The sequence below is a fragment of the Solanum stenotomum genome, chromosome 5, assembly GCF_019186545.1.
Source record: "Solanum stenotomum isolate F172 chromosome 5, ASM1918654v1, whole genome shotgun sequence".
NCBI lineage: Eukaryota > Viridiplantae > Streptophyta > Magnoliopsida > Solanales > Solanaceae > Solanum > Solanum stenotomum.
In genome coordinates, this window is record NC_064286.1 from 8,605,579 (window position 1) to 8,618,230 (window position 12,652).

The following is a 12,652-nucleotide window of genomic DNA, read 5'->3' on the forward strand; positions in this document are numbered from 1 at the left end:
CTACTCTTTTAACTCCTACACTACATCGTTTTAGGCCTAATTCAAGGACTATAACTGATTTTCTAAGACCCCTAACCTCCCCATTCACTCTTATTCACTCAAATTTCAAATTTTCTCTCTCAAGTCTTCTTCTCCAAGCATGCTAGGTTTCAAGGATTCAAGTCTCCATTGAAGATTTCAATTAGGGAAATCAAGGTATGTGGAAAATTCATCAAAGGGTTCCTCGTCACCCATTGAGTCCCAAAAAATCTTAAATTCTCATTATGATTCTTGCCCAAATTCTAGGGTTTCATGATTTCCTCATATGTTTAATTGGTTCTAAGTTTATTCATTCATGGTTGATCTTATTATGCATGATTTGATCAAAATGCAATGTTTCAAAGATATTTTCATGTATACATGCTATGTAAGTATTTTATGATTATGAATCAAGTTATGATGATATGCATGCATTTTGATATGAAGGATTTTATAAATCAAGGATGCTTTAGAATAAAGTATCATTAACTTTAGTTTGTATGAAAAAATGAGGCTTCCTGTCACGCCCCGAGCCTACACCCTGGACGTGGCCGACACTCAAGAACCATTGCTAGCCCCAAGCGAACCCTTGGCCTGGCTTACTTACTCAGCCGAAAACTTAAACACAAGAGATAAAGCTCACGCAATAACTTAAAAGATAATAACTTAGCCAAAAATGGCAACTCAAGTCTTAAACGTATACAACTGAAATGAATATGACTAAAGAACTAATACTATCAGTCTATGATGCCTCTAAAACAAAGAAAGATGTCGGGACGGGGCCCCAATCATCAAAACTAGAAAGCAAAGGATAAAAGAGTCCTCTGAAATGCAAGGAGGCTCACCAACTGACTTGGAGTGCTGAACCTGATCAACGAGGCACTGGATGCTGATCCTGGTTACCTGTGTCTGCATCATAAGACGATGCAGGCCAACTGGCATCAGTACATTGAATGTACGAGTATGCAAATTGGAATGCTAAACAATACATAGGCTTGAAAAGATTCTGAAAGAAACACTTACCTCAGCTCTTCTCAACTCATGAATAACTTAACTCAAAATAAGGCAATGAACACATGCAATATATGAAAAGCTTTATAAAACAGTAAAAGCAACTTAGTTCATTAAAGGAAATGCAGTAACAGACTCAACTTTACTCATATAATAAAATAATATAGTTTCTGTGGGAGATTCTCTAACCGACAACCACCACTATGAGCCTAAGTGGTGATACAACGTCTTGCCCACGCTGCCAGAACTGTCCTATACTTTGCTGTCATACAGAACACTTAACTTAGTGGATCCACTAGCTTATGCTAAAAACATCTTAAGGAATCATCTAAAAAGTATGATCCTTTACTACCCATGATGACTACATGGTTTATGGTGACTTGAGTTAATATGAACTCGCATCCCCATATCGGTGCTCAATACTACTCCCAAAAATATACTTAGCTTATATGTTTTAAAAACAAACTTCTTTCTCTGGTTTGAGATAATTACTCAAAACTTAGCTTAAAAGCTCTCTTGGAATCGATGTTCCCTTTTTTTGCTCAAATGTGAAAACATTTATAAACTCTTTGGGAATACTTAGTTCCCTTATAAATTTTTGAGAAATAAACTCAACTCTTTACTCTTTGCTTAACTTGAAACTTAAGTCTTAAAACAAAGTTAAAACGTTTGTTAAAGACTTTTGAAAACTTTAAAACTTTGCTTGACTTGCTTCTTAACTTCTGGACTTGACTCTTAACTTCTCTTGACTTTGATCCTAACTTTCCTTGAATTGGATTATGGATTCAAGGTTCATGATATCATGTTTATGGATGATTTCTTGTTGTTTAGATGTACCTTAAAGTGTTGGAATCAACTAGAAAACATAGGTACATTGCTAAAGAACAAGTACGAAAGGATGGGGGAAGAAAGGGAAGAACTGGCGTCCCTGGCGCTCTGAGAGGCGCGTGGCGACAACCCTCAATATTTAGAGAACAAGTTGGGGCGCTCTGGCTGGCGCGTCAGGGACTGCTTTGGGGCACGTTGGCTGGCGCGACGCCCCACCCCTTCCTTAGGTGTTTGACGACTTTTCTTCTCCGTTTTTCAACTCTAAACCCTCTAAACTTCAATGGTTCTTTCCCCAAACACTTAGGATCATTTATACCTTCAATATATGATAGGTTCAAACCGAAATTACACCCGGAAACATGAATCAAATCGCAAGAAACTTTAACATAAAAACCCACAAGAATTAAAACGAATTTCATCAAGAACTCAAAGTATTTACCCCAATTAATCTCCTAAAAACGAATTAGAATAATTAGGTAAGAAAAAGACTAAATTACCCTTCCAAAATCTGGATTAGACTTTGCTTAATCCAACAACCCAACTTCAAAAGGGCATAACTTACTCATACAAACTCAGAATCGCGCAAACTCAGCAGCGTTGGAAAGATCATTCCAAGAGCTTCCCAACCATATCTAGAAGTACACCTAAATCATCTTGAGACAGGAGTTATGGCCATTTGAATTTGACCAAAACTTAACTTTTCCTAACTTAAACAAATTTCCAGATTTTCATTCTTTTCCAAAAATGACTATTTCCAATTATTAACTCCTTCCTAGTTATTTCAATTTGCGAGATGTTACACTTCCAATTGAAGTACCTCCTCTATTATAAATGAATGTCATGATTTAGATACTTCTGATTGAAGTACTTCTTACTATGAAAAACTATCATGATTTATATGCTTTCAATTAAAGTGTCTCTTATGAGTATGTTATGAAATATTGGTTTAAATGAGCTATTCTTATGATTATGAGATTATGTATGAATGATTCAATATTACTAGATTTTTACTGTTTTAAAGAGCATGAATATGAATACGATTATGCATATTTTTCGTTGGGAGTTTACTTAGCACCGAACTGAACTAGTGACAATTACCCATGTCTGAAAACTACACGCCCCAGTAGGTTATGTCCCCATTGAACATTAGCTAGTAGATCCACCTTAGCTCATCATTATGGTCCTTTCCTTGGCAAGTAGGACACTCTCTTTTCGACGTGAGAGTAGTTTATTGAACTCCATATTATAGCTCACATGATTTATGTCGGTTAACATTATCTTCCACAAAAGCTTATAATTACTACATATGTTATGATTATGATTTAAGAAAGTATGCATGGCCTTGTAATATGTTTTATGAAATCATATGATCAATTTTATATTATTTTTACTTGGTCATTGCATTATCATGTTTCTTGACTTATCATGCTATTATCTTATGCTCATGCATCTTTTCCCCATACTCTGTACATTCTGAGTATTGACCGCATACATTCTTGTGCCTATATTATTTTATAATATAAGTGTTGACGCTCTATATCAGGTTCGCAGTTAGTACATGATCCTACCAGCTTTGCTCAGTCTTGGTGAGTCCTCACGGTTCAAGGACATGCCACTTATGTTACTTTTATGTCATTCAATCGTTACTTAAGTGTCAGATGTTCGAGTGAGCTAGGTCTTGTGTTAGCGACTCACCTATGATAGAGGCTTATTTAGACATTAGACTCCCGCATATGAATCTTGTATTAAGATTTTCCATGGTAGGGTGAGTTTACCATTTGAGTCTAGGATTCCGATTATCTCCTTAATTCAGTTATGTTGTTATCTTAATATCATGCTATGACTTGTAGTTTGCTTGGGGTCTCTCGCGACTCTAGGTACCATGTCACGTCTAGGGGATAGTCTTGAATCGTGACATCAAGTGTGTGACGCACACATGCGTCGACAATTGGGCAATTTTCTATTTTTTAGTCGTTGTGGCTTGTAGTTGAGCTTGTATTTTTAAATTTCGAATTTGTCTATGAGTTGGCACTACAAAAAAACACCTAAATCGTGGGGGTTTCAAAGCGGAGGTTAGCTGCGACTCCCACAAATTACATTAAAAAATGGGGGTTTGGTAGCTGACGGAAAATAAAAGTAAACATTGGGGATTTAAAACCCCCAGAAATTTTTAAAAGTAAATACCGAGGGTTTAAACACCTGCTATCTCAAAATACAATTTTTATTCAAAATATAAAATATATATTTTGAATTCATGAAATAAAAAATACTCACAGCTTTTGGAAATAGGTAATTTAATAAATATCTGTTTTTAATTTAATTACAAAATACAAAATAAACACGGCTTTTGGAAACTTCACTCCTTCCAAATTACTCTCTCACTGTCACACTTCTCTCACCACCACACTTCTCCGCCATCTACAGCGGCACTTCTCCGCCATCTACAGCGGCACGTCTCCTCATAACTCTGTAAACTTCAACTACTCACCAGATTCAAAATGGGATAGGTGTTCTAAGGTAATGTTTTCCACTTCTCACCTCTTTGAATAATGAACCTACCTCACATTTTTGGAGTTTCTCATCTGAATCTTCACAAATTGTACAAATTACTGGTTGTATTTACTAGATAAGTTTGCTTTTTGGCTGTTTGTATAGATGCATGGAGGTAGAATTTGATTAATTTTGTTGTATTCTTCATGGATGAAAAATTCAAAATATCAAATTTGAGCATGTATTTTGTGGTAGAATTAGGTTTATTTTGTTATAATTTTGGTGATTCTATAGATTCTTCGAGACATTCTGTGTCTACAGATTTTTTGGGGCCACTTTGTCTGAAATGGTGTCGCTAACAGGTGCCTTGTTTCTTCGTAAAATTTGGAGTTGTCGACTTGGTCAATCCTTGTTTATGCTGGAGTAAGGTGTATATAGTTTCCCCTTTTGTTTGTTAATTAATTCTTCTTTAGCTGTTACATGTGCCCTCAATCTTCACTTATCTCTGTATACTTGTATTCATACATTATATTCTTATTGATTTGTATCTTCATTTTTTTTCTTCTAAATCACTAATTTATCATTCTTCTAAATCTGCATGTCTTTGCTTATTTGTTGTATCTCTTCAATCCAATTGACTATATTCCAAGGTAGTTTGCATTTATCCACAAGTATTCTTTGTAAAACATATTGAATATGGCTGGATCATGATATGATCCAAATGCTTGTTATTACAATGCTTGATAGTTTCTAGGATAGCCAGTGTCTCAGATTTTTTTGGCCCTTACCATATCTGTAATTCTGGCCAGGAGCAAGCATAGCTAAAGGGTCATAAACAAACTTCCTCTGTACAAAAACATCCCATTTTGGACCAAAGTGTGTCCTCCATTGTTCCTGTATTGTTTTATATAAACAAATGTATAATCTTATAGAAAATGTTCCTTTGTTTAATTTATCAGGTCCGACCCCTCTCCAATATTGGAACTGGAATTAATGGGAGAGCTTCTAGATCGTGAGGATGATGATCCTTATATTGAAGCATCACAAGCAAATATGGTCTACTATGTTGATGATGAAACTGATAAAGAATGGAGTGTAGCTATACATTTACAACCAAGAGATGTGTTTGACATGGGACAAGTTGATGAAGAAGAAATATTTGAGAATGAGCCATACCAACAACAAGAATTTGAATTTTTTTTTTATCTTGATTATGGAAATATCCAAATCTCAACAGAGGAGCATATGTCTGAACACACATAACATGCTTTTTAGTTTTGGTGTAAAGGAAAAACTATTTGTATCTGTTAATCACATCACTTTTTTATTAAGATTTAATATTTTCACGTGTGTGTGGATTTAGATACAAATTTCTTATGATTTTCTTTTTGTTTTTGAGGCTGCTGTTACTGTTGTTTTTCTGCTTCATTCATTCTCTTTCTCAGAGACCAAGGAAAATCTGCAATTCATCTGTTTTTATGAAGGCTAGTTAGAGAAGTCTTATTCACTGGATGAACCAGTAATCTTTACAAGCACTGCAATTACAGTATTTTTTAAGAGTTTCTGATTTATTTTATCTTTGGTTAATTGTAGAAATTGCAAAGACCAAGCGCTGGCAGAACTTGCAAAACTCAGTTCAAACACAACCTACATTGTCAGTTCAGTCCAATGCACACCCAACCACATCACAGTCGATTTCGTCAGTTCAGGCAAAAAGACAACCACATCACAGCCGGTTCAGTCAACTCAGGCTGCATCACAATCGATTTCCTCAAATCAGGCTGCATCACATTCGACTTCATCAAGTCAGGCCGAATAACAACCGGAACCATTCAAGAAGTGTGATGTTGGACGTGAGTCTATGAAGTATTGGACCGTAGAAGCAATAGGTAAACTTTACACTTCTGCTTTCTTTTTCATCATTTTTTTTCTTTTTCTTCTTTTTCTTCTTCTTGTTGGAGGGGCTGACAAATTTTTTTCCGCAAAGTCATTTGGTTCGCGGACAAAGTTATCTCTTGGGATTAATTTATCCCACCTCCCAATAGAATATACCAACTTGGATGGGCTAATTAGCATCGTAGCTGTTTTAGTTGGTCTTTTTTGTTATCATCACTGATATTAGGTGTTTGATGGAATTGCAAGTTAATTAGTTGGTGTGATCTATGAGGTGAGATTGTCCTTTACTTTCTGTCTGTCTCGCTTTCCTTTGTCACTCCAGTGTACGACATCTTTCGTGCTTAGACCCCTTATTCCCTTATCTAATGAAAGAGTAGTCTACCTCCTGACTTAGTACATTAGTCTCAAATAAGGCGTGCAAGTTTACTTATTCTACATGGTGCTACATCAGTAATAGATATTGTCCTACGTGAACAGAAGGCCACAGATACACATGGCTAAAGAAGAAATTGTTCAAGACGGATAGAACATGCTTGACTTTGTAACAGGACGAGAGGTGTATTTATCGTCTTGGTAGAATGAAAATGATCCAGCTCCATGATTATTCATATCACTGTGATCCTTCAGGATATCCACAGAACATCCTGAAGAAGGGTCAAATGTGATATTTCACTCTGGATTAGCGCGCCATTTGCAAGCTTAGTTTACTGGAATGTTGAAATATGATTTACTGGAATGTTACTTGTAATTACGAGCTTAGTTTTTTTTGGTATTCAAGCTTAGCTAAATACTACTACTTTTATTGATATATAGCGGGTTGTCATTTATTGGTATAGGTTTAAAATCAAAATCTTTGGTTATTTCATTCTTCTCTTGTCCATTCTGTCAAATCTTGTTCATAATGAGACATCAAGTGGTGGGTGTTTGCTGCTTCTCATTTCAATCCTGTTGATGTCTCTAACTGCATGTTTCTCCATAGCATGTTCCTGTTACTTGTTTCTTGTTTAAAAACTTCAATTTCGCAGTATTTCTCAAGTTTATAACTGTTTTTTGAACCCTCTTTTGTTTGATATATGCCTTCCCGTTTTAAGCTCATTTTGTCTTTTGAATCGAGTCTACTTTGCAAATGCTACATCTCCTTGTCGTTATCTTCTCTTATCAAGAAAATGGAAGAGTGTCAAAAGATGTTCTCCAGTTATTCAGAAAATGATACAAAGTGGCTTCCTTGAACAGGATCTTTGCAACAGGTTGTATATTGAAGGCTACCAACTGGCTTTGTTGTCATTTCATTTCTTTTTCTCTATTCCAGATTCAGAAGGAAACAAAAAGAAACTCAAAGTGAAAGTCAAAGAAGTGTTAAATTTATCTGGAGAAGATCGTATTGTGGTCAATTTTGATTACCTAGATTTTCCATTTGGAGAAGCACAACCCCTTCTTTATGGTTTTTGTGGAATTTTAGCTGTTGATTCCTCATTTCCAATGCATTTCAACAAATGGCCGAATATGCCTATGTCATACTTTGATCGCGTCTTTGATCAAATCATAGTGGTATAAACTCTATATTCTGACTACTATACCTATATTCTTTTCTTGGACCTTTATATTTGGATTTAATAGATAAGCTAACTAGTGTTTATTCTTGAAGCCTCGATTTTTTTTTGAGACAACCGACTTAGTTGCACGACGATATGTTTATAATTGTATTTCAAAGAAGTGGAGTGCAAATAGGTTGGACATATGGGAAGTGTTCAGTGATCCACTTAAGAGCAAAACTCAGATTATGGATAATGTTCCACCTGGACTTCCAAGAGATCAGTGGACTTCTTATGTTAATTATCGTTATAAAAAAGAAACATTGGTATATATAGTTAATTGTTTCAACTAGCTAGTATGTGTAGTCATATAATTACTTTCTAATGATTGAATTTCGTGTATCTTTTTGTAAGGAAATGTGCAACAGAATTGCTGAAAATCGGAAGAAACAAATCATTCCACACACAGGTAGATCCAAAGATAACTCTAGAAGAAGGGTTGAAATGGTTAAAGATTTTAGTTCATTTCATTTTATTTTAGTTATTAAGCTAACTGTAATTATTTTTAATTAGTTAAGTTATTCTGAGTTGATTATTTTGCTTATAGATGGCTGAGACCGGTAAAATGCCTGGACGAGCAGAACTTTATCTTGCTACTCATAAGAATGTAAATGGAGCATATGTTAATGAAGTGGCAAAAGTTGTCTGTGTAAGTTTCTTAAGGGGGAAATAATAGCATTCCAGTTCCTTGGTTGTTTCAAGTCTGTCCCTTTTCTACTAACAAGTTAAGCCAAGCAGTTTATGTTTAATCTGTTATTTGTTTTAAACCTGAGATTCTCTGTTAATGTTTTCGTCATTGCTATTGTTCAAATCAGTTTGATGGTGCCTTGTTTAATATAGCGTGCTGTCATTTTGAAATGGTTTAAAATCCCTGCTTGAGTAAATGGTTTAAAATTATGCCTAACTACTGATCTCTCACTTTGATTGAATATGTGCATGTACTTTGCTTAAATATGTGAATGGCTAGCCCAGGAAAATCTATTTTGTGAATGCCAAACTCAGGAGTATGTGAATACTTAACTCAGGAATATGTGAATGCACTTTGCTTATATTTAGGTAATACATCTCTGTTCTCAATTACTTTTTAACATTTCGATAATGTGTTTTGTGTGTGTACTATACTCAGGAAAAAATTCAGCAAACTTTGAGTCAAAGCACTGTGGATTAGTCTATAATATTGCCATATGATGCAGTTGGCAAAGTGCTAGGAAAAGAGCACTCTGGAAGGGTAAGGTGTTTGGGATTAGGAGTTGTTCCCACTAGAGTTTTTAAACAAGCAAGATCTCGATACAGCGGTATGAATGCTTCGAGTGTTTCATGTCCATCCAATTGCCAAGAGAACTACAATAAATTGTTGAATTCTCACAATCAAATGATGGCTGCTTTCAAGTCATATATGATAATGAAAGAAGGGACATTACCAGAACAATTTGTGGGGTTATTTGCTCCTCCTCCTACAATGGTAAATATAATGTTTACATTCTCTCTTCCTAAATGACCTTATTTATATATCAGGTATGTTAGTTTAGTTGAAGCCATTTTCTGGATCCACTGTGTTTTGTAGTGACATATCTACTGAGATTAACTTCTTTATTTCTGGCAAAGTTTTATGGGCAAGGCAGTACTCATGGTCTAGAACATATTTTTGCATATTCTTGTATGTTAGTATTGACCTATTTGTTTATGATTGGCATTGACTTTCATAGTAGAGAATTTAGTATTGTTGTTCACATGCTTAGTGTTAGCTTGTATTATTTCAAATTTTATCGGGGTAACATTCTTGTAATTGTTTCTATTTGCTTCAACTTTACATGATCTGCATTTTACAAGTCCTACATAATGTAAGTTATAAAATGAGAAAGAAAATGTGGTTAAAATTGAAGAAGGTCAAGTTCACTAAAAATTTCTAGGATTGCTTCTAAAGCTTAGAATGTGGAGTGTTGTTTGGTCTGGATTAGGAAAAAAGAATGTGGAAATATGAGTATTTGTTTATAGAACTTTGTGGAGTGTTGTTTGGTCTAGATTAATACAAGAGCAAGATAAAAATTTGTGATTCTTTTACTATTATGTGCAATAAAAAAGTAGCAAGGTCCAGAACATATTTTTGCATATTCTTGTATGTTAGTATTGACCTATTTGTTTATGATTGGCATTTGTATTGACACTCATAGTAGAAAATATAGTATTTGTTTACATACTCTTTGTTGACATACAATATGTAAGTATTTTTTTTTTATAAATCACCATAATGGTTGGATTAGGTTTCAGTCCTAATCATTTTATTGCATTCAAAAGAGGTTACAAAATAAGGGTGAGAGCATTTATCATATCACTTATTGTGTATTTTCCTTTGCAGACAGGTGATGCTAGTGATAGTAGTCGTAGTGACAATCGTTGAAGTTCCATGAATAGTTGTAGGTCATTTTTCGAGTATGGATGCTAGTGGACCCTTTTCATTAATAAAAGCAAGATTAGCGAATGACAGTTTTTGTAGTGATTTAAAGTTTCTTGTAATCGTAATGGTTGAAGTGAATGATACGTTTCAATTTAGTTTGTAAAACTAATAGTACACTTTTAGGTTTGACTATGATGTACATGTTTTTTTGTTGAAATATTTTGTAATTTCTTAATACTAATAAGCCCTTTTAGGTTTAACTATGATGTACATGTTACTTAGTCATTAATATTTAAAATAGATTTATTCTAGCAAGGTTACATGTTCATAAATTACAGGGGTTAGAACTCATGTTAATCTTAATGTAAAATTCATGATTTGTGGGGGTTTTGACCCCCAAAGTTCACAAATTGCAGGGGTTTTGACTCCTAAATATTGAAGTGTAGTTTTATAGATATACATTTGTGGGTTCAAAACCCCCAGTAATAAGCCCCCACTAATGGTAGCAGGGGTTCTGTCATGCCCCGAGCCTACACCCTGGGCGGGACCGACACTCAGAGACCATTGCTGGCCCCAAGCGAACCCTTGGCCTGGCTTTCTTAACTCAGCGGAAACCTAACTCAACAGAAATAACTCAATGCAATGCAAGGTTATAAAATAACCTAACTGATAAAATCTGGCCAAAACGGCAACTCGAGTCGCAAAGTAGAATATTTACATATATACACAAAAGAGAGACTCAAACTAACTGAATGACTGTCTATGAAGCCTCTAAAATACTGAGATGGATGTTGGGACAGACCCCGCAACATCCTAATAAAACAAACCTAAGAGAACAAAATAATTGAGTCCTCCGGAAAGCAAGGAGGCTCACCACTGACTCTGGAGTGCTCAGCTGGATCAACGACGTGCAGAATGCTGATCCGGGGTACCTGTATCTGCATCGTCATAAGATGCAGGTCAACTGGCATCAGTACATGGAATGTACGAGTATGCGAGCTGGAAAACTAAGCAATAAATGCTAGAAGGAAATTTGGAAGAAACTGAAAAGCTTACCTTGCTCAACTCAACTCAACCTGACTGACTTCTTTCAATATAAGGCAATTTAAAACAAGTGCGATATAAAGAAAAATTGTTTAAAACATGCTATAGACTCTGTGTGTATACAAAGATACAATAAGCCTGAGATGTATATATAAATACAAATGAACTGATGTATATAAAAATATAATACTTTTATGTGTATGAAAATACAATAACTGATGTGGGAGTTTCTCTAACCGACAACCATCACATAAGAGCTATAGAGATGATACAGCGATCAACCTCACGCTGCCAGAGCATCCTATACCGGGCCAAAGGTATAGGACTTGAACTGCCTAATGGATCCACTAGTCTAATCTGAAAAGGATTCATCTAAAAAGTATGATCCTTTTCTACCCATGGTGGCTAACATGGTTTTATGGGGGCTGTGGGTTCCTTGAACGCTCCCCCAACTCGGTGCTCGATATTACTCCCAAAAATGTACTGGCTCTTATGTTTTTAAAACGTATTTCTTCCTGTTGATATGAGATAATTACTCAAAAAAAACTAGCCTGAAGGCTCTTTGGAAATCTCAGTTTCCAACCTTGTTTAAATGTAAAAACATTTCTTTAAAACTTCTTTGGGAATACATAGTTCCCTAATAACATTGAGAAATGAACTCAACTTTATGTTCTTGACTTAACTTGAAACTCTATACTCTTTGCTTTTCTTGAAACTTGAGCCTTAGAATGAAGTTAAAGCGTTCAATAAAGACTCTTGAACAACTTTGAAGACTTGTTTGAACTTACTCCTTAACTTGCTTGACTTGACTCTAACTTCACTTGAATTTGATCCAAACTTGCCTCGAATTGAATTATGGATTCAAGGTATATGATCACATGTTTATAGATGAGTTCGGGAGGTTTAAATGTACCTTAGAATGGTGGAAACAGCTAGGAAACATAGGTACAATACCTAGGAACACGCATGAGAAAGTGTGAAAAGAATGGGGAAACTTGGCGTCCTTGGCGCTCTGCAAGACGCGGAGCGCCAGACCTTGAAGCTCAGAGAGGCAGCTGTGGTGCACTGCAAGGCGCGGCGCCCCAAGGGAGAAGGTCAGAACACTTCTTGGGGCGCTCTGCAAGGCGCGACGCGCCACCCTTTTTTCTCGATAACTTCGACTTTTCTCCTTCTTTTCTCCAACTCTAAACCACCCTAACTTCAAGGGTTTCAATCCCAAACACTAAGGATCATAAAATCCCTCAACATACAAGAGACTCGACTCAAAAACACAATCAAATCATGCCCCAAATCAACAAGGAACTTCAACAACACAATCAACAACATTAACAACACAACCCAACAACGTATCCAATCTTTTCTCAATAATAAAAATGAG

The 12,652-nt window shown here is 35.6% G+C and overlaps 1 protein-coding gene and 1 pseudogene across 7 annotated transcripts in view; one reads left to right on the forward strand and one right to left on the reverse strand.

The window, feature by feature from the left end:
• The window catches only part of LOC125864477 (actin-depolymerizing factor 10-like), a 616,735-nt gene that overhangs the window by 133,781 nt on the left and 470,302 nt on the right, over nt 1-12,652 (reverse strand). The gene's annotated exons all lie outside the window — the stretch shown is intronic.
• Nucleotides 5,341-10,233, forward strand: LOC125863645 (uncharacterized; annotated as a pseudogene).